At 41.2% G+C, this 22,923-nt stretch overlaps 1 long non-coding RNA gene across 1 annotated transcript in view; it reads right to left on the reverse strand.

The window, feature by feature from the left end:
• Positions 1-1,298: 1,298 nt before the first annotated feature.
• LOC116534943 overlaps positions 1,299-22,923 on the reverse strand; it is an 82,686-nt gene continuing 61,061 nt past the window's right edge. The window contains exons 3-4 of the long non-coding RNA XR_004261962.1: positions 2,283-3,062; positions 1,299-1,849 (exon numbers count right to left, since the gene is read on the reverse strand). This is a non-coding gene — a long non-coding RNA (uncharacterized LOC116534943). The remainder of the gene's footprint in view (positions 1,850-2,282; positions 3,063-22,923) is intronic.

The raw sequence follows: 22,923 nt of genomic DNA on the forward strand, positions 1-22,923 counted from the left end.
AAGGAAACATGTATTTCCCTAAATACAAAATATGAAATATAAATGAGCTTTATTTGTGGTACAATATAGATATTAAGACTTCCTGGCTGGGCATGGTGGCTCACACCTATAATCCCAGCACTTTGGGAGGCAGAGATGGAAGGATTGCTTAAGCCCATAAGTTCAAGACCAACCTGGGCAAGATGTAAGGCCCCATCTCTACAAAAACATTTAAAAATTAGCCAGGTGTGGTGGTACATGCTTGTAGTCCCAGTTGGAAGGCTGAGGCAGTAGGATATCTGAAGCCTGGAAGTTTGAGGCTGCCATGCGCTATGATCACCTCACTGCATTCCAGCCTGGGCAACAGAGTGAGACACTGTCTCAAAAAAAAAAAAGACTTCCTACACTGTAGTTAGCCTGCATTGGGTTGATATCTGTGTGACTTTGGCTCAGTTAACTTCTCTTAGCCTCGGTTTCCACATCTGTAAAGTGGGGTGCCCGTGTAATTAAATTTACTGTGAGGATTAAATCAGAGCGCACATGAGAAACATAACACAGTGCTTTCACGTACGCGCTCAATAAATGGGAGGTGTTAGCCTACCATTTTCTAAATTCCTACGGAACTTAGAGTGCATGCTCCAAAATTCAGCACATATCTGAAAAACAACGTAGAAATATATTCTCAAATCTGACGGGCAAGTATTTTCTCACCCAATAGACATAAGCACTTTGAGGGTAAGGTTGATTTTTGTTTGGTTCCAGCTGGGGAAACAGCCACTGTGAGCACTTTGAGTAAAGTCAAATCCTTTAGTCTCTTTCACTGTTCTTTTCATCCTCTGATTATCAAAGAGATATTCTCCACTGGTATTACAGCAGCTTTCTGATACAGAGTAACCTCCCTTTTCATGAAGAATGAAAATGCCTAAGGTCCAGAGAGCCTTAGATAAGCAACAATTATTTCGATGGTTACTTTGTATCAGTTACTTGTTGATGGACTGTTGATTTCCTTTTATAAAAGTGATAAAAACTTTCTTTTAAAAATAAATTTATTTTATTTTTAAAAAGTAGGTCCGCTTGAAAAAAATAGATAAGTGATCATACAGTAGTACTTAGATATGGCCAAAAATGTTATAAAGGTGGTACTCAAATAAGTGATGTTGAGAAAATGCTGAGTTAATAAGTACTGAACTGATTAAAGCGGAAATTCTGTTTACAAATGGAAATCAGAAATTATATCTACTTCGCTAAAGCATTCACTAATTCAAACCTGATACCAGTTTTGATTGACTCTGTTTCATCACCTCTGAACTTAGATAACTGAGTTTAGCAGTATTACGGGACTGTAAGCATAACGAACACTTCTAAAAAATCAGCATAACATTTTTCATGTCAACACCAAGGGCACTGACAACCAGCTCCTTTCAATTATCTGGAAAAAAAAACAAATACAGATTTTGTGTTTTCTGATTTTATTGAAGCCGCCAGAAACCATCTGCACATGTACCAGACATGCAGGGTGACACCCATTTGATTCCAAATAGGCTGGCAAAGTAGGCCAAGTGTATCTTTGTGTCTACAATTATCAATTTCAAATCCTGGAAAGATGTCTATAGAAGGGAATCAGGAAGAAACAGGGCGCTCTCTCTCATCTCCCAGTGCAAACAGCCATTGTTCAAGACCAATTAGCATGACTGGTTGGCCCTTCTTCTTGAAGGTTACATGTCCAGGCTGGGAGCATCTGCTGCACGTTTCTTCATTTCTTTCCCATCTTGAGCAATTCGGTTCCTAAGATCTGTTTCCTCGTGGCTTCCTGGAGCTCTGATGACAAACCGCCATACTTTGTTCCTGTCCTTTAAGGCCCTAAAGGGCACTAGAGAACACACAAAATTTGTTTCTAATTTTGCATCTGCCAAAACATTCCTATAACAATACAAGACTTTAAAAATAGGATGCAACATCCCTCTAATTCCACAAAATAAACAAATCCAAAAGGAAATTAAACACAGTCCTTGAAAATGCAGCATAAATATTTTTACACTCATTCCCCCTTTCCTTAGCTGACAAAAACTTGTCCCCGAATTATGATTTAAGATTGCATATTTATCCTTTTATGTTTACAACAGATAATCATGACATAAGCCAATGAAAAGAAACACTAGGGCTTTCTTCTTCTTGGTTTCATGTTTTGTAAAATGAATGTCCCTCGGGACAGTTTAAGAGAATGTGGAATCCAATTTCCTCACTGGCGTTAGGAGTTTTATTTTTAACTCAAGTACTCAAAATAATAGACATTCTCTACGTACCCTTATCCGCAGTTGGAGTACACCAGACATGGAGCAGAATTATCTTTCCATTTTCATTTTTAGATAGTTCAGGGTAACTCAGCGTTCTGAATTCCTGAATCTTAGCCAAGGTGATGTCATTAAATCTATAATGAAAACAGTGTCACTGAGAGAATTAATTCATTATGGTGGAATTAAGTTAAATCCTTTATGATATGCTATTAAGTACCCACACTAACTTGCTTGCATCAACCTAAATGAAGCACATTCAAATGCAAAAAAAGAAAAACAAGTTCCAACCTCAAAGCTCATTGAATATTAGGTAACTTTCAAAGTTAAATTTGTTTAACTATTAAAAATATTTATAAATCTCATGGTATTTAAGACATCTTAAATGTGTTACAGTGGCCAAATACTTTGTGGTTTATATAACATCTTTGCCTGAGGGAGTATAACTTACTGTATAAATCATTATTTTGTATTTTATAAATGTTTTTGCCTTATGATTTGCTTCCTGCAATAGCCAAATAACACAAGAACTGCCCAACGTTTCATTAATCCTTAAAATGTTATTACACTCAGCCCAGATATGATAAAACAGTGTTTCCAGAGTTTGAAGTAACTTGATCAAAATTTTAAAGACATTTCTAATCCCCAAATTTACGATGTAATCAACAAATACTTATTTTGTTAGGTTCTGCAGAGAAAAATGAACAAATGGATTCTATTCCCTGACCCCTAGAATTTTACAGTTCAGTCCGGAGCCATGACATATTCGTGTAAAAATCTATCCCCTTGAACCTGTGCAGAAGAGGAAGAGCTACGTAACTATTAGCTTACAAGGGACTATTTCTGCTTCTGACACCAAATTTCTGCTGAGTCCAGGGAAACTTCCCACTTCCTCTCTATATCCTGGCTCACTGCATGCTTATCTAGGATAATGACTGCCTTGAAGGGGGTTGGGTTTCTTAGAGGAAAAAAACTTACGATGATATTCAGTATGAAAACTTGAATGTTAATAGTTTGGTTTTTTTAAATAAAGGTTACCTATTCAAAAATTAGGTCATTTCATGCTGGTAGAAAGAACATACATTCTCAGAAGATAACTGAAAGAAATCACAATTCATGTTCAAAGCATCTTGCTTCTGACACATGGCTGTTAAGTGACAAATGGAAATTTCCTGAGCTCAGTAAAACGACTTGACAATAGGCTGCATACAGTTTCTATAGGAAAGCGGAATGTCAAAAAAAAGTTGTAGGAATCATGCACCATCATTAATGATGATCAGCCAAGCTCTTTGTCTGCAAGGACCATGAACCAAATATTGTCACAGTCAGTCACTGACTGTGCAAGACTCTTTTCGTACCAACCTTATGAAAAGAAATTTTATTTTTATAGATTGGCTCTCATTACAACAAGTATTACCCCAAACCCTTGAAATAACAAAAAGAATTCTGAAGCCTAGCCAATGACCTTCCTGCTTTATACAATATTGATAAGACAACCCCCTGGGCTACAAAGGAATCTGATGGTGCCTTGGTTTTCTTTGTAATGAGATTTGGCCAGGATCAGGAAAATCATGTATTTATTTAAAATGGATAGCCTGACTGCTTCTCAGAAGGTTTGAAGTGGCTTGCAAAAACAAACCAAACAAACAAACAAAAAACTAGGATGTATTAAGACTTAAACATTTTTAGGAGTACAAAAAAAGAGAAAGGAAATCATCAAATGCATTAGCAGCCCAGGCAAATGCAGCTCCCTTAATTGAGCATTAAACAAACTTAAATGTAGCATTTCCTGTTCCACAGCAAGCAGCACTGAAACTTGGCTGGTGGACCAGTAAAGCTTACCAGTTGTGTTTTCGGCTGACATCCACTCCAAATGGATGATGCTCATGCTGTATTACATGTTAAATATTGTTATCACTCCAGGAGCCAGACAGAGAGTAGGTACTCAATAAATTGTAGCAGTTTTCAGTATTTTTGTCCTGCATTCCCAGCAGCCATGTCACCGGCAGCATTCAGTTAATATTTATTTGAAATTCACAGAAAATATATTCACGTTTTCCCTTTAAGCAACTGCCTGCTAAGTGCCCTCTACCAGCAAACGGAGGCAAGGACTTGATCTTTCTTGGGGCTCTATTTTCCACTATAAGAAAAATGAGTTCAAGAGGCCACAGCTCAATCGATGTTTACCAAAAATCTGATTTTTTGTTCCTAGCTGGGATTTTGCAACCACATTATAAATAACCTGAATAACACACAAGGAGGATGCATCGATTCTAGTCCGCTGCTGAAGAGTATGCAAACACTATATGGAGTTTCTTTAACGTCTGCAAAAAATGGGGTACATTTCTCTCTTCTTCTCTCATTTTCTTTATATTTAAGTTTTCCACCTCTGGAGGAGTGCATGGAGCTAATTGTGCATTTCCCTGTGTGAATAAAGGACGGAGCGTCTGCTTTCACTTCAAATTGCTTGGCTCTCAATCAACATCACCATAAATGTGACATATGAATATTAAATCCAAATATTTTATTGGTGCAGATAAATATGATTTGTAAAAAGAGTCAAATTAACAATCCATTACATACTAATGGGCTCTAATCAATAAGTTTAATTTGACTAAAAGGAGAGGGGCGGGGGATGGGGGAGAAAAGAGACTCAATTACACCCAAATGGTGCCATTTAAAATTATAAAGGTGACTGACTTCTACAACTTTTCAGGTGTATTCTGACTTGGGGGCTTATGGACCCAACATCGGAGCTATGTTGAAAGTGAGCATCTGTCTGTGTTTTGTACACTCATATTTCTAATTATTTTTCTTTAAAATGAATCACTGTAAATACAAAAAGGTACTGAGAATAATGCCAACGAACAAGATCCCACAAAACAGAAAGAAAAACATGTCTTTAAAAGCCATATTTGCTCCAGGTTACTTCAGTAAAAATGAAAAATGCACATCAATCCGAAATTTCTTTTGTCCCATCTCTATCCTACGCTTCTCTTTCCCTTTCTCCTTCTCCAGCTGCTGGACTGAATGTGGTATGTTTCCTTCTTGCCCTCATTTCTGTGCTTTTCCTATAACTACAGGAATCCAGGAGCCATGTGGAATATCACGTGCTGTGTTTGTAAATTCTACAACTTGCTTTTTGTAACTGGCAACCTAGTTCATTCCTTTTAACTGTGGTGTAATATTCCACCATGTGATTCTGGCACTTTCTTTATTCTTTTTTATCTCTCTCCTTCTCTTACTGATGGATAGTTAGGTTGAATCACCTTACTATAGTTATTCTGACACCAGTTAGGAGAAAAATGCCCAAGTTCTCGATGACTGAAGTCGATTTTAGGTCCTTGGACAGATCGCAGCCTCACCTACGGGAAGCACTACATCCCCTCCTCCAGGGCTCTACCAAGGGAGAAACAAGGTAGAAAATCATGCCTTTTTTCTTTGGCTGCTGCTTTTGCATTTTATACAAATAGCCGGCACATGGCAATGTGGCTCGAGCTGGCAGCGCCCTTTGAGCATCAAACGTGTCCTCTTTCCGCCTACCTACTTCGGCTCCGGGTTCTCTCCCGAAGCCCAAATAAAGAAGGTAACAGACAACCCCTCTACAGGCAGAGGCTTCTGCGTTTTCCGACGGGCCGTCTACAGCACATCCGTAATCCTTATGTCAGCCTGCACTCTAGCGTTGCCGGCCGGTCCAGCATCTGACAGCCACGAACCCAAAGCGCCGGCAGCTCGTTTCTAAGCAGCCGCTCACAGCACCAGCCGCCCTCCCGCAGAAGGGGAACAAAGCCCGGCGGACTATCGCACTATCTTCTGGGTGGCAAGGAAATCTCAATTATACACCCAAGGGATGTGGTTTGTGAAAAACTAGAAAGAATGTTTAAATTGTATACGTAAATTGTTTTGTTTTACAAGCTGGGGTAAATCAGCACATTTGCAGCCCATATTTATCTGATCCACTCCGTAAGACTCTTTTTGAATGTATGCCCTTGATGTGGGGTAGATGCCTATGCAAAACATAACCGACCCCTAAATTCAATTAGGGCATTGGGGGGAAAATGGAAATTTTGCTTTGGGGTTAGTCATGACTGCTGAGAACTTCTCGGAATACTTTCTTGGCTGTAACCAAAGATTGAAATCGAAGGATAAAATTTCCAACGGATGCTGAGTAGTCAGAATGTTGGTTCGAGCTAGCCCTTTTAAGAAAAAGATGGCAAATGAAAGGCCTTCCTTTAATCTGATTTCAAGCTCATTTTAAAAAAATTCTTTGTGTCACCCCCAACATAGCATAGTCAACATTTATTGAGCTGGATATAGTATAAGTAATGCTCTCTATCCTGATACCAATACATGGTGGAAGATGAGAATGTATCATTCCATGGGACAAACCGTAAATTGCAAAAAATACCCCAAGGAAAACAACATTTGAAAAGAGAGTGTTTTATTTTTATGCACCTTTTAGCAGCAGTGCACACCCCAGGGATGTGGTTGAAGAAGAAGTAGGAGGATTTAAATTGTATATATAAACTGTTGTGTTTCACAAGCTGGGATAAATCACAGAGAGAGGTCATGGTGATCAGGAAAGTTTGAGGCGGTGTGGAACCTAAGCAGAAATAATCTGGCTTTGACAACGGACTGCTGAACCCTAATCGCTGATAACAGCCGTCGAGCAGCAGAGAAACTCCACTTCATATCGATGTGGCATTTACTCTTTCAGAAAGCCCCCCACTCTGGCCGGCACTTATGGCAAGATAATTAATAGTCCCCTGAGTTATAGATTCCGAGCTAAAGGTAACAGTACATAATGGAAGTCAAGGTCATCCATAATACAGTAGCTTCTATAACAAAGGGGATTATTACTGCAATTACCGTCCTGCTGGAAAGATTTTATAAGTTTTCTTCATTTTAATTCTTAAATCTTCCTCTTGCCAGTGAAGTTTAAACTCTCCGATTTATGATGGAGGAATAAAAGCCTCTCTCATCCCACCACAAAAGCTTTCTCTTTGGAGCAACCGAGGTGGTTTCTAGTGAGGTCAGTGAGAGAAAGGCAGCCCCATTTACCCACGAGGCCTTCGTGAAGTCTTCCCAGGCTGGGCATGTCCGCTTTGTGGTGTCCCGTCCTGTGTCATGTCAGAATACTAAAATACACTCAGACCCCTGATGAAACATATTATTTTCTGCTTGAAAATGGGAATATTTTCTAGTGTGGTTGATAATATTATTATTCATTTCTAGTTGATGGTATTTTTCTTCTCCTCTTGGAGCCAATGATTTTCTCTCCCCTCATTCTCACCACGTCTCAAACATGCTGAAAGGGTCTTGAAAAGCTTCTCTCTGGCCTTTTGCCTGTTGTGTCCGATGAAGACAACAGCTCTGTTTGCCAAGGGCTAAACTCAGGCCGAACGCCGGAGCACATTTTCCACCCAAACTATTTATTGGCTAAATTTGCTCCTGGCTGGAAAAACTCCAGTTCCCGTCATTCATACACACACACACACAAACACACACACCCCAAAACAAAAGATGTTTGAAAAGCGCTTCTAAAAACAGAGCTTAGGTCTGAAAATTGTAATTAATGTAGTAAGACATCCTGCCCAGAGCAGATCAGATGCTATACGAGCCATTTGGGTGAGCCCATGAGCGTGGCGACAGACAGCATCACTCCAGTGCTCTCTGAAACGGTTTTGCACTAACACAGCACGCATTTTTATGATGTGGGCCATCTTGCTGTCTCTCTGCTCTGGACAAAAAAGCAAGCAGACACAATCATCTTTTGAGAATGATGGCATCGTCATTGTCTGCATAGCAGGACTGTAATTAAGCACCAGAAATAGGACAGCTGAGAAGGGACAAAGAGCAGGGAAGGCAGGGGACTGCAAGACAGCATCGTGGGGGGAGGCTGCACCAAGATAGCAGCTGAAATCCAGTATCTGCATGTATGAGGTCATCCTGGGAAAGAGTATGTGTCCAGATGGAAAAAAAATATATATGAAGCAGGCTGGAGGAGGAGAGGCCCAGAGAGCTGCTTAGTAGTCAGGGCCCACATATCCCCTCCTCCAGGCAGACCTCAGGGATGTCTCCTGGGAAAAATTATTCATGTATCAAATATTCACTAAGGGCCTACTATGTACTGAGCATTGTTTTAGGTACTCAGGATTCTCAGCAGTGAGTGAGACAAACCAGGTCACTGCTTTTGAATTGATCCCAGAAGGATCCAGGTAGGTAAAGATCTGGGAGGAGAGCCTTCCAGACAGAAGGGACCCCAAGGACTGTCTGAAGAAGGCCAGGATGCTGGAGCTGAGGATGCTGAAGAGTGGAGCAGGACCTACGATCAAAGACGTGGGCAGGGCTTCCTCTGGTAAGATCTGTGAGCCCCAGGGAAGGAGCTGAAATTTTAGTTTAAATTCAAGAGTCTGCTGATGGAGCATTTTCAGCATGGGGCCTACAGGATCTTTCATTGCATGGAGTCCTGTGAATTCACAGGGGCTCTTCCTTCTAGGCCTCTGTTCTCCCACCCAGCACTTACACACAGTGACACCGGTAGTAGCCGCCTCATCCACGTGCAAGGACATGGCTGAGTTGAACCTGTAGACTGTGCACTTGCTCTGTGCTGCAAGCAGACCTCACTTTAATGCTCAACGGGCTCCCTAAAAGGCTAGTGGATGCTGACAAATAAAGTAAGGGCTAATTCTGAGATTAAATATGTTGGGAGGTTTTGAAAAGAAGGACACCAATAGCATCTTGATTGTCTTTGATTTTTCTGCTTCCATGGCTGATGAAGCTACATACAAATGTGTTTCTCTCTAGAAATCAAAAAATCATTTAATACCCACCCAAGAGATCCCTTGTGGGGACTGAATAAGAACATTTAGATAAAAGTGGAACACAGGAGTTCACTGCAGGAAGGAGTGAAGGAATGAATGAATTTCATCACTGGTACATCAGTGGGCTCTAAGGGTTTTGAAGTGGAAGTAGGACCTGAAGGAAGAGCACTAGCTTATTCCAGTCCCAGCAATGCCCCTGAGTTATTAGAGTGTTGGGGAATGGAGTGTTGGGGCAGCAAGTTCAACCCTAGCAGGAAATTGACACCAGAGAGAGGAAGGGACTTGCCCAAGGTCACACTGGCAAACCAGGCCTGGAATTCTGCACAGTGCTCCTTCCAGTGTGCTCCGCTGCTTCCTTTTAGGATAAAGAAGGGAAGGAAACACTGGCCCAGAACACACACCATTGGGTCCTTAAGTATCAAAGGACGACTGGACGGCAGGCAGACATCTCTCGCACTCTCCTTCCTGATCCTGTGCTGCAGGCCACACATAACAAGGCCCTTTCAGTGGGGCACAGTAGGCTGTGGGGTACCAGGGCATCGTCTACAAGAAGAGCGGGGGCTTTGCTTGAGCACAGCTTCCTCATCTGTAAAGCGGATATACTTTTATATAATTTGTAATCTGGTAAATTAACCTACTGTCTTATCTCCTGATAAATGCAAAGACTTCCCACAGTGTCTGGCACATGATAAACCCCCCAGAAATAGTAGCCATCATTAACATTTCTGATGATAGAAAACATAGAAAAATACACCAAAAAATCACCCATTACTCTGAAACTAGAGAGAACCAAAATTAATATTTTATGGATTATCCTTTCAGCCCTTCTTCCTTCAAGCCTGTATAATATATATGTATACATATATACACACACATACATACACACATACACATACACACATATATTTATACATGCACATCCATAAGTATGTGTGTAAATATTATATGGTACACATATTATTTCATAATTTCACATTATCTCATAATTTGTTTACTAATAATAATACTCAAATTATTAATTTGATATTAATATGGTAAGCATTTCCTATGTCACAAAAATCTTCCAAAATATGATTTATTTATTTACTTATTTTCAGACCGAGTCTTGCTCTGTCACCAGGCTGGAGTGCAGTGGCACCATCTCAGCTCACTGCAACCTCCACCTCCCGGGTCCAAGAGATTCCCCTGCCTCAGTCTCCAGTGTAGCTGGGAGTGCAGGTACACACCACCATGCCTGGCTAATTTTTTGTATTTTAGTAAAGACGGGGTTTCACCGTGTTGGCCAGGATGGTCTCAATCTTCTGACCTTATGGTACGCCCACCTCAGTCTCCCAAAGTGCTGGGATTACAGGCATGAGCCACTGTGCCCAGCCTCCAAAATATGATTTTTCATGTTTTTTATTAACAAACCCCATGTTACTGGAGACTTCAACTTGTTGACTTTTTCCTATTACAAAAAATCTTTAGTAGTTATTCCTACAATAAACCTTTATAAATAATTCTGATAATTTCTTCAGGATAATTTCTCATGGATTTGCTGGGACATAGAGCATGCACAGTTTTGAAGATTTTGACATAAATTTCCAAATTGTTCTCCAAAATATTAAACCACTCCATTTCCTCCTGCACAGTGTAAAGGTGTGTGAGCTCACGTCTTCACCAACCCTGGGGATCATCACTTTAAATGCCTTTGCCATTTTAGATAGGCCCAAAAGATTGCATCTTGTTGTTTAATGTTGCAACCTTGATTGCAATGAAGGCTGAATCTTCATCTGTATTTATTCACTTATGAACTGCCTGGTTAAGTTTATTTTTCTACTAGGGTGCTTGTCTAAGTTGACTATGTCCCAGATGATCAAATTTGTTAGAGGATGCTGTATAATTGGAATGCTCATGTTCTGCCATTGTGTCTACTGAAATATTGTTCCCATATTGTCTTTTTGGTACCTTTTAGCATCTTTTTGTTTTTTTTAGATGGATTCTTGCTCTGTTGCCAGGCTGGAGTACAGTCGCGTGATTTCAGCTCACTGCTACCTCTGCCTCCTGGGTTCAAGGAATTCCCCTGCCTCAGCCTCCTGAGTAGCTGGGACTACAGGCATGTGCCACCACGCCCAGCTAATTTTTTGTATTTTAGTAGAGACAAGGTTTCACCATTTCGGCCAGGATGGTCTCGATCTCCTGACCTCATGATCTGCCTACCTCAGACTCTCAAAGTGCTGGGATTACAGGCATGAGTCACCATGCCTGGCCTCTTTTAGTATCTTAATCAAAATCTTGCAAGAGTATGATCTAGGCATGATGTCCCTCTGGTCCTGACATTCTGTCATTGATGACTAAACAATCTCATTCATGTTTACTCCTGCTCTTAAGACTGTTTTTCCATTCAGGGCAAAAGCCACTCCAGCAGGTCTCCAGTTTCCTGACCATGAGGGTTCTTCTCACATCACACTGGAGTACTTCCCTGGGCCCCAGCACCAACTACTGTCTAATAACGAAGCTCTCTGGGGCCTGTCCCTGTTGCAGCTTGGATTCTCCATTTCCTAAGCCCAACATCTACATTCAGTACCCAAAAGCCCTGGTGGGTCAGAGGCCAGGAATATTGTCTTTGAATAAAGTGGGGGCATGGGGCAAAGGGAAGAGAAAGGAGAGAGCAGCTAGTTTTTTTGTTTTTTTCCGAAGCAACCTAATTTAAGTGTAAAAATCAACTTTTCTCTAAACAACGTGTCAACAACCTGAGAGCTGTGAATGATGGTGCTAAAGCTGAGCAATGTGTGAGAAAAAGCTTTTATCGAAAGCCCCGGGGGAAGCTGGCTCTGTGCTTGTAGCAGACATTTCTGAACTGGACAGATCACAGCCATGCTATGCCTGACATTCTTCAAGATCTTCATTGTCCCGCCTGCAGTCCCTGAACAGGAGCCACGTGCCTTCGGCAGTGTCACGGACTCTGGCTCATTGTGCTCGACCTTGTGCTCCCCAGCTTCCATTCTTCCTCCTTCTAGTATTGGGGCTGCCAGTTTCCACTGGCAATTTCCCATTCTCGGTTGATGTGTGTTTTGGGAGACATTGACTTTCAGGTGGGGATTTGACACACGGCTGGCCAATCAGAGCTTGTGGCCTCAGCTGTCCTTGCAGGGATGGGTGAATGATGCAATTCAGGCCAATAAGAGCCAAGACTCTTTTGACCCAAACTGTTAGGGAAAAGAGCCCTCCCTTCCACTAGGCCAGTATGGTGAACATGGAGGTCTGGAGCATAGAGGTCTGAAAGTCTGGTTATCTTGCTACCCTAGGACCCAACAGACAGAAGCCAAGTGGAGAAATGGAGACAATGGGGCTGAGTTCTGAAGACATTATTGGGCCTGCAGATCAAGCCATGCCCGAGGCCCATGGCGGGACTTTTTAGTGATGTGGGTCAATCAATTCCCTACTTTGGCAAAAGCGCTTTTGAGTCAGTTTTTGTCATTATTGGGGAAGGAGTCATGATTAACACAATCTATCCCAAATGTTAGATCTCTGCCTTGAACAGATGAATTGCAGATATCCAAATCCAGACAGGGTTCCAGGCTTCACAGCTAAGCGGGGCATTGGCAGCACAATGAGCTCTTAAGACAGAGACCTGGAAACATGCATGCAGGGAATAGTTGATGAAACACAGAGGGCAACTTCAGGGAGAGTGACAGACTGTTGTCATGCAGACCTGGCAACATAGACTATTGTATGAAGGCCTTTTAGAACTAGATTTTATAACTCAGTGTAAGAAAAAGTTACTAACTCTCAGATGTGAGGAGGTAATGAGCTCCCTGCTCATAGAAGCATTTAAGTGGAAAGTGCCTAAAGGGTTAGGTCATTTAAGGGATTGAAGCATCAGGTGCAGCTGGGACCAGATGCCCTTTACATCCCTACCATCCCTGAGTTACAAAGAGTCTGTTTTCAGGATGAATATGTTAGTGTTTGAATCAAGTCTTTCTTCTTTGTGGCCCAGCTTCTCCAGTGGGGAAATATGTTTATGAGGGTCAAGTTACTATGGAGATGACTTAAAATGACAGGGTCAATGTTTAAAGCAAAGAAACAGAGAAATTGCTTTTTGAGTGTGGACCCTGAACTCCCACCTGAAACCTTAACTACTCTTCTATTACCCGCCACTTACATATGCATTGAGGGCCTCCTCTCGGGGGAGCTTGGCTGCCAGAGATCCAGTCACAGGCTCGGTAGAGCAGGGAGCAGGGTTGACATCTTGCTGCAAGATTGGCCTGTATGAGGGTCAGGGACCCTGGCTGGGGGTTCTGCTTAAGGGTTCTTCTCTTGGTTCGTCCCTAGTAAATATGGTATCCTTGATTCTGCTGCTGTTCTGTGTCCACCTCCTCATAACCTGGAACCACCTGTTTATTTCTAAAATGGAAACTGAGTCACTGAGTCTCCCATGTTCACAGAAACGTTCTTGTTGTGTTTCTTTTAGGATGTTGCTATATATTTTTTTGAAATGTTAAAAACCACCGTTGCATTTATATTAAGGCAGTTGTTTTGAGAATCATTTAATATTAAAAATAATTTTTCTAGTTAATGGTGTTTGTTTTTACTAGGTTGGTGCTTTTAAAGTGTATGTATGTGTGTGCTTTGTTGCTGTGTTGAAATTCAGTTCAAATTCATGGAAAAAACAGTTTCCAAAATAGAGATTAGCTGTTTACAGTCTTTTTAAAGGGATGTATCTAGTGTGCCACACCAGCCATGCCTGAACTACAGGGGTTTTTATGATATTTTTGTAGGCCTGATACAGCCACTGGGAGAAAGCTGTCTTTTTAACTAAATTTTCTTAAAAACAGAAATTAGAGGTTTTCCTCTTATCTCAACATCTTCCACCTCTCCCTTTTCTGTTAGTAATTTCCCCCCTCTCTCCTCATTTGGGTAAATATTTCTCATGCCTGGAACTCTTATGATCCACAATCCACAAAAAATAAAAAGTGCAGATGTTTTTTAAATGGGCCAAAATGGATACTTTCAACATCTCATTCCCCAGGGTATTTTATTGTTGATTTTTATTTAGGGAAAAAGATGTATCATCACTTTTGGCAATGAAGCCAAGGCTATTGCCTGCCTATGAAAACCGTGTCCTGGTAACACTGACAGGAACACCTTGTGTAAGTGAACGTGGTAATTAGGAAACACTCCTTAAGATAAAACGCCAACGTATTAACAGTGTCGTCTTTGGGGTGAGAGAAATATGATTAATTTCTATTTTTGTTTTTATACCTTTCAGTGGCTTCAGATTGTCTATAGTAATTGTGCACTAGTTTAAAAAATAATTTTAATTAAAGAACAAATGTGAGATTATGCATTCCTAGATAAACATTCTAGCATATGGTTAGAACCCCCTTCAACCCTGTTCCCTTCCACACTGGGTCCTTCTCCAAAAAGAACCACTATTATCAATTTGATCTGTACCTTTCCAGACCTTTCTTTTGTTAATTTACACACATACACGCACATGTACATATGCATTTTTGTATTTCTTAAAAATCAAGGGAAAAGACAATGAATTTGGTGAAAGTGTAGTCTACAGTGCTTACAAATGTTTTTTGTAAAACAAGAGTTTTAAAGACTTCCTAGTGTAATTTCCTCACTTAGCAAACACTGCACTCAAGAGCTCTCGCACACCTCTCTTCCCACAAAGCCGCCCCGTGATGGGAGCCACATTTTGATATGTGGGTCTTCAGATGGGCAGGCAGATGTGTAAATACTCGTCTCCCAGGCCTGAGTATGATTTTTAATAATCGAATATGGAGCTTGAGCCAACATTTTATTCAGGCACTAAATTTAAAAGTGGAGCCAAGAGACCTTAAAAAATTTATGATTCCACAAATGCAGGGAATTTTCCTGCAGGATCGCTGTCTCAAAACTAAAAGCGTAAAACCGGCCCTGGGTGGCTTGGCCCTCTTTCCTGAGCTCCAACTCAGGGGTGTTCTTGCATCTCTAGTGAGCTTCCGGGCTGAGGTTCGCTCCAGATGGCTTGGGTGGGGGATCCTCATGCCCACTCCCACCCCATCCCTGCCTGAAGCCCAAGGAGGACTCCTGAAGACTCTTGGCTCAGTTATTGCCCTTCTCCCTTTCATACAACCCTTGGAGCAAGTGCCTGAGTGCCCTGTGATAAGATAGCATTTCAACTTGAAAGCATAATTGCTGACACACATTACTATTTCCCTGGAGGACATCAGTTCAGACAAATCTTCTGCAAACCTGGGACAGCAAACTCGGCAGTTTATGACGGAAGTCTGTGTGTAGCCTGTGGTCTCCCTGGTGAAGTAGTTCTGTCTCCTTTTTAGGACTCAGATTCAAACACCTGCCACATCACAACAGCCCCAACCCTTCCCCTCTGCTCTCCCTGACCCAGGTGAAAAGCAGCAGCCGCTGACTGCTGGTACTGCCTGTCCCATCCTGCCAGTCCCATCACCAGGATCCAGACCTCAAAGGCTTAGGTGAAGCTGTGCTCACCCACTATATCCCTTGGAGATTCCAGGGGACACAGCAAACCCCTCCAAGATGAGGCACTGAAGACTGGGGCCAGGGGATGTCCCTCCACCCCAGAAAAGAAAAGACCAATGGATACTTTCATGTGAACTTGTGTTGGCTAGGTATCATTTGTTCATTCATTCATTCATTCAACAAATATCTATTAGCACCTACTATGCGCCCAGCACAAACAAATATATGTCAGGTGGTAGTAAGCTCAAGAAAGAACAATCAAATGAGGGGATAGTGAAGGTAAGGGGGTGGAGTTGCTGTTTTATAAGTGGTGGTCAGGGATGGTCTCAATGTTTGAGTGACATCTGAACAGAGACTTGGAGGAAATAAGGGTGTGAACCACGAGGAGATCTGATGGACTCACAATCTAGGCAGGGAACACAGCTGCTCAAAGGGCCTGAAACAACAGCGATAGAAAGGCAAGTCTGACCAGAGCAGGAGATGTGAGGGAGAAGGTGGATGGAGCTAAGATTAAAGAAGCATGGGGAGGGGATCTTTTATGGTCTTATAGACCATTGTAAGGATATGACTTTCCCTCCAAGTAAGAGGAGACACCACAGGAGTGCTTTGATCAGAGGAATGACATGTTCAGATTTAGATTTTTGCAGGAGTATTCAGACTCTTCATTATAAAAAAGATCATGGTAAGAAAGGAAGAACAGACCCATTAGCTGAACATTGCTGTCATCCAAACAAGAGGTATTGGTGGCTTGGACTAGGCTGGTCAGAAATTAATTTTGAATGCCTTTTAGACACTCGAGTAGAGATGTTGAGTAGGCAATTGGGTATAGAAGTCTGTAGTTCAAGAAAGAAGTCTTGCTTGTCTGGAGATATTTTTTTAAATGATATTTAAAGCCATGAGATTGGGTGAGCAGCCAGTGAAGAAAATTACCAACGGCATGAGTATAATCAGAGAAGAAAACAGAAAAGGGGAGAAGAAGAGAGAAAAGAGGAAGGAAAGGGAGAGGAGAAGAGGGAAAAGAGGCCTGAGAACTGAGCCCAGAGATGCTTCAACATTTAAAAACTAGGGAGATATAGAAGACCTCCCATTAAGAAAGAATTACTATTAAGTTGGGGTGACATCCAGGGAAATGTGATAGTCTAGAAACCAAGAAAACAAAGCGCTTTCTGAAGGAGGGAATGATCAACAAGGCCCAACACAGTGAAGAGGTTGAGTAAGACGAAGTCAGAGACTTGAACATGGATGGGATTTAGCCACAGGAACGTCATCAGTGACCTCAACAAGAGCTTTCTCAGTGGAGAGGAGCCTGACTGGAGTGGGTTCAAAAGAGAATACAAGGAACTGAAGCAAAGATACTGAGAAGCAATGATTACATTAAGGAGCTTACTTTGAAATTCATAACCTCATATCATGGTGTGACAAAAGACAATACCTGCACAGACTTCCATGGAAGTGCACGAACTAGCTGCTCATTGGGCACTGCATCTGCGTGTACCTACACTTGAGAACTTTCTATCTTTAATAAGTGTTTTTTAACAAATTAAAGGCCATTTCTACTGCCCTATTTTCTTTTTAGTAGAAAAGCTCCTACTACACAAATGAAATTCACCTGGCGACAGTGAATGGTCTCTGCCCAACACTCTCCTCATGATTTGGCTTGGAGGATTCTATAACTCTTGCCTAAACTTGTAAAGGCTATCGAACAGTCTGTCTTCTTTCCAGATCAATAAGGAAAGAAAAAGATCTGGTTTTCAACAATTCATCTGGAAAAAAAAGATTCATGGTCCAGATGTAATGCTTTTTACTATGATTTTTAAAGTTGTTTCAAGGCTACGAAGTATGATGTTTTTACATGCATCATCTCATTGAAGCTTCATAGCTATATAAGATGGGCAGCAATTATTATTTCCATTTCGGAAAAGAAAGAAGAAGAAACAGAGATTCAGAGAGATTCATGACTTATCCAAAGTTATTCAAAAAGTGAATGGGGACCCTTCATGTAGCACTACTGCTTCTGGCTCCCAAACCCATGTGGAGTCCAGGGCTTCCCAATGCATACCTGCTACAGGATGGATGCTCACGGCACAGAATCTGAGGCAAAGAGCCAAAGATTTGCTCATTGGATGTTTCCCCTGAACTACGTGGTTTTCTTCCACATATTGAGAAAACCTTTGCCCAAATCTGTACCATGGGTCGACAGGGAGTGAGCATGGAAAACCATGTCTAAGTGCCTCTGAGGGGTTCTAAAAAGGAAAGAGAACCTTGCCTTCTTAGCACTTCACCTGACCACTTGTTTGTCCTTGTCTTTTATAAAAGTTCCAGTGATAGCTGTCAAGACCTCCCACCAACCATTCAGAAAAGAAGTCAAATGACGAATTGACAAACACAGTGTTTTCAATCAGAGCCTTGATAGACCACTGCACCATTCTGATGGAAGGCTGCCAGGCATGCAACATCCTAACAGTAATAGGTCCATGCTGTCTTTGACCTCACATCCAAAGTTCTCAGTTTTATTGAGTATTGACTTATTTTAACCGACAAGCAACCGCCATTGTAAAACCCAAAAAGGTGGAGAAAGTTCTCCTCAGAAGGAGGAGAAAGTTCAGAAACCAATTCAAATTTGCATATTCATTTGTTTGATAAAGGAGTTATTTCCAATAAGTCAGGAAATTAATAATGATTTAATGAAATTGTGGAGTACAAATTGATCAACCATTTAGAAAATACCAGGTTAGCAGTCACCTCACTTTCCAGGTCCAAATAAATACCAGTCCAATTAAAGACATAAATGTAAAACTAAAAAAAATAAATAAAAGAAATAGACCAGATGATAGGGAGTTTTTTTTTTTTTTTTAGATGGAGTCTCACTGTCTCACCGAGGCTGGGGTGCAGTGGTGTGATCTCAACTCACTGCAACCTCCACCTTCCTGATTCAAGCAATTTCCCTACCTCAGCCTCCCGAGCCACTGGGATTACAGGTTCATGCCGCCATCCCAAGCTAATTTTTTTTTAATTTTTATCTGAACTTGAACTGGAGAGGATCTTTGTAAACATCCACAGAGGGAAGAGAGGTGTGTGTGAAAATGTTAATGATTTGACAATTTAAATATGTTTATGTTTTTGTTAAAATGGAGTCCTGTTCCCTTTGGCCTTCTTCACCCTTATTGTTAAAATCTATTTTTCTCTCCTTCCCTGCATCCCTAAGGCCTTCTTCTATCCAAGAAGGATCAAGGGAAAACTCTGCACTGCTCATCTGGAGAAAAGGAAGCCAGAAACCCAGGAAAGGGAAGCAGCTTACCTAGGAACAAAGAACTTGAAAGTAGCCAACAGCTAGACTCCCTGGGTTTGAATCCCAGCTCTGCTACTTACTAGCTGTGTGGACTTGGGTAAATAACTTCCCCTGTCTGAACTTTAGTTTCCTCATATACAAATGAGGAGGGAAATGATGCCTGTCCTGTCAGCTTGTTCTGAGGACTAAATGAGTTAACCTGTAGTGCTGGGGAAAATGCCAGCTCTGAAGTAAGTTCTCTGTAAATATTAAGTTTATTACTAGACTAAGATCAGCCTTACCTTACCCTGGAGGATGGGGGTTGGCTCACACATGTCATCATCACAATGACAGTTGCTGGGCCAGCATCAAGCCCTCAATAAATACTGATTTTAGATAGAAACTGAGTAACTGTGTGTAGTGCTCGGGACATTCCTTTTAGATCTATTATTTTCTGTTAGCCATACGACAATATTGAGATGTAAACAGGCTGAGTATGATTGTGTACCCATTTCAAAGATGACAAAACTGAGATGAGAAAAGCCTTGTGTAGGGACACAGAGCATTGGAATTAGACTCAAATATTCTGGCTTCTCCAGTACACATTTACACCCGAACCTAAAACTACACTGAAACCTTAACCCTGCCACCCACCAAAACATTAGCCACGATGTGCTTGGTCTTGTTATCAACAGTGTCCATTTATAGAGCTAATCCTATACCCAATCTGTTGCTAAGTGCTACACATGAGCCATCTCATGTAATCCTTGGGGCAATTTCACAGAGTCAATTTTATCATCTCCATTTTACCCATAAAAAAACCAAGGCCTAGAAGGAGTAGGTAAGGAGTTCAAGATCACACAGGGACAGAAGGACATCCCTATTCAAATGTGGCCTGTGTGATGACAAAGCTCAGCTTCCTCACCACTACTGTAAACCAGGGTAGGAACTGAAAAGCTCAAGGCCCAGGCCTCTCCATAAAGTGGGTCATCATCCATGCAAGGAGGTTGACATAATTCAAAATAGGCAGCACTAGGATTTAGACTTAGCTGATTGACTTGGGAGCCTATACGTTAGTTCCTATGCTACCATCCAGTTAGTCCCAAAATAATAATACTGAAACACTACTACAGAAATAAATCATTATATGCCTACTAAGGACAAAAACATGGGGCCAGGTTATATGAGAACCACAGATGGACTCATAGTTTATTAATGTACCAATAGATTCAACCAATGTACGTTTAGCACCTGCTATATGACAAGCACAATTCCAGACATCTAGTAACATAAGCCACCTGCTACCAGAGAGTTTGCAAAAAGGTGGAGAAGAGGAGACAGAGTCAAGCAATAAGTTAACTAATTAATGATTAAAATAACAGTTCAGATAAAGACAGCATTGGCTTCATGGCTCCAAGAGATAGATCCCTGGTCTCTGCCATCGAAATACTCAAGACCTTTTTGAGAAGGCAAGACACACAAATCATCAACAGATAAGTTGAAAGACAAAAGTAATTGGTATATACGACTGCAGAAAGATAGTCATCTAGAAAATGATGACTAAATTGCCAAGGGAGGGATTTGAACAAAACATGATTCTGGAAGGGTTTGTGGGATTTGGGAAGCTGGGGAAGATTCATGCAGGCTCCAAAGCCTTAGCTGGCAAATCTGTGGCTTATGGCCATCATTAGCTATTCTTTTTCACAGTTTAAATGAAAAAAAAAAAAAAAACCACTAAAATAAAATAATAGAGGAAAGATGGTGTCCTCCTGGCTTCTCCTCCTTCCTTCATCATTCTCATCCACAAAGATTCTTCACATTGTCACTCACCTCTTTCTTGGATTGCCTGGATCCCCATGTCTGATGGAAATTGCGGCAGGGAATAATTATGAAGACATGCTCCTTTCTTCCTGCTCACCCCCACCCCAAATCACTCCTGACCCCACAGTAAGGAGACAATATTGAAAATACTCAAAAATAACCCCACTAAAAACATGAATCAAAAAGTCGCAGCTCATGGACATGTTTTTAAAATTGCTTAGTTGCATGCAAGTCCCTTTAGTGCTCGAAGGACTTTAATAAAATTGATTTTCTGAGTATAGCCTTTTAGCAGCTACTGTATAAGCTTGAAATATGAACCCTTCATTGTCAAAAGTGTTTCATTTTTGCCCTGTTACTAATGATGAAGGGAAAGTGTGGGTTTGGAATTCTCTGTGGCTGACATTCTCATAATTAAATAGTGTTAATAATAAAGCTTTGCAGATTTTAAACAAACTGGCACAGAGGTGGAACGGTTTGCCGTATTTCATTTAGCAACCACGGCAATTAGCCCTTAATGAATAGTACACAGCGACATATAAGGGAGTTATTTCTACACATTGTTTATTTGCCAAATCACAAAAGGCGACATTTTCATTCTGCTGATTGAAAATGATTCTCAGGATCTCTTCTGAAGGCCTCTTAAGTAATTGCATTGTGAAACTTAAATAAATAAATAAAAATAAAGAGAGGAACGTTAATTGCTTTTAATATCTACTGTCTAATTTCAGCTTAGCACACTAAGAGCTCTGAATCTCAAGCTCTACAACAATGGATCAAAAATAGAAGGCTCATCATGGTTGATATATTTAGAGGCTGATGTTTTTGTTTTATAATTTTAGGAGAGATTTTGTTTCCAAGCACATTGTTAGTCGTCTCTGTGAACTGGTATGGGGGTGTTTTTAGAGCAGATCCTGGGTGGGGTGACTGTGAAGTTGTTGCCAAAGGAAAATGGCAATGCTTATCTGAAGGTGAGACAAGAGAAAGAACTGTTCAGCTGTCAAGGTCGTGAATGACAAAGGAAGGGTTATCCTTGTAGAGCCTGCCCTGAGGCTTCTAAAGAGCAGGATAAATTATTTTTTTTAAGGTAGGTGGGCTCTAGGCCTATTTTTACACACTTGAAAATAGTATTTCTTATCTTTGAGATTTAGTGATCTCTTCTGCAGTGAAGGAAGGAGAGAGAAGAAATAGTGACTTAGCTAGACAAATCCTAAAGTCACCTCAGTGCTGTGGAACACACAGATTTCCCATTTCTGTATGGGATTTACTGAATTGGAATTTCTGAGGAAAGGGCTTAGGAATTGTGCCCTTTGAGAAAATGATTATGAGTATCTGGTAAACTTGCTAAATACTTACTAACGGAACCTTTGGGCCCTTCAATTCCATGACTGTGGACAGAGGCAGGGCCAGCCATACTTTGAAGCAGAGCGTTGTGGGAGATAACAGGTGCTGCCTGGAGGGGTGGTCACTTGAAATACGCACAGGCCCCCAGCCTAAGTGATCTCTTCCAACCAGTCTGACACAGTGCTGTAAAGGTCCCCAACAAGGGACAATGCCACTCAAATGAGCAAGGGTTGTAAATAGCAGGACTGAGGAATGGTACATTTAAAAATAATAATAAAGCTGCATGGAAAGTCAACTAAGGACAAGAGGGGGTTAAGGTGCCACAGAGACTCCCATGGAGGGATCAGTGCTTAATACAGTACAGCACAATGACAGGTGAATGAACAATCAGAAATCACAATTGCACTCTTTACTGTGCTATTAATTACTGAGTAATGCTGGGGATCTGTCTCCTTTCTGGGTCTCAGCTTCCCCAGCTAGAGGATGAAGCGGTTGAAGTAGGTCCCTAGGGCCCCTTCAGGCTCTGCTATTACAGTTCACAGGGCCTGGCAACTTTGCAGAGGGCTCATCCTGGCTTCTGCTTTGGGCCATCTAGCCTAATTCTGCTTGGGAATAAGAGCCTTGGTAAAGCACGTTTCTTTGGCCTTCTAGTGAATTCCAGGAGGGGTAAACAGGAGTGAGCCAACTCCAAAGTGGTCAATGCTAAGCTTACCTCCAGGGGTTTTAGGAATTAGACGGTTTTTAAAACTGATAAATAAAGTAAGATTTTTTAAAAATATACTGGCCTCTCCAAATAAAGAAAAATTCAAAACAATCTAATATAAATACCTCTCATTAGAAACAATCTACTTTTTAAATTTTTTAATCTTGTACTACCATTTAACCTTTTTCTAACCCTCTTGCAAACTCATTAGTAGGACATGGT

This window comes from Sapajus apella, unplaced genomic scaffold (assembly GCF_009761245.1).
Source record: "Sapajus apella isolate SASKATOON/1434 unplaced genomic scaffold, GSC_monkey_1.0 scaffold90, whole genome shotgun sequence".
Taxonomy (NCBI): Eukaryota; Metazoa; Chordata; class Mammalia; order Primates; family Cebidae; genus Sapajus; species Sapajus apella.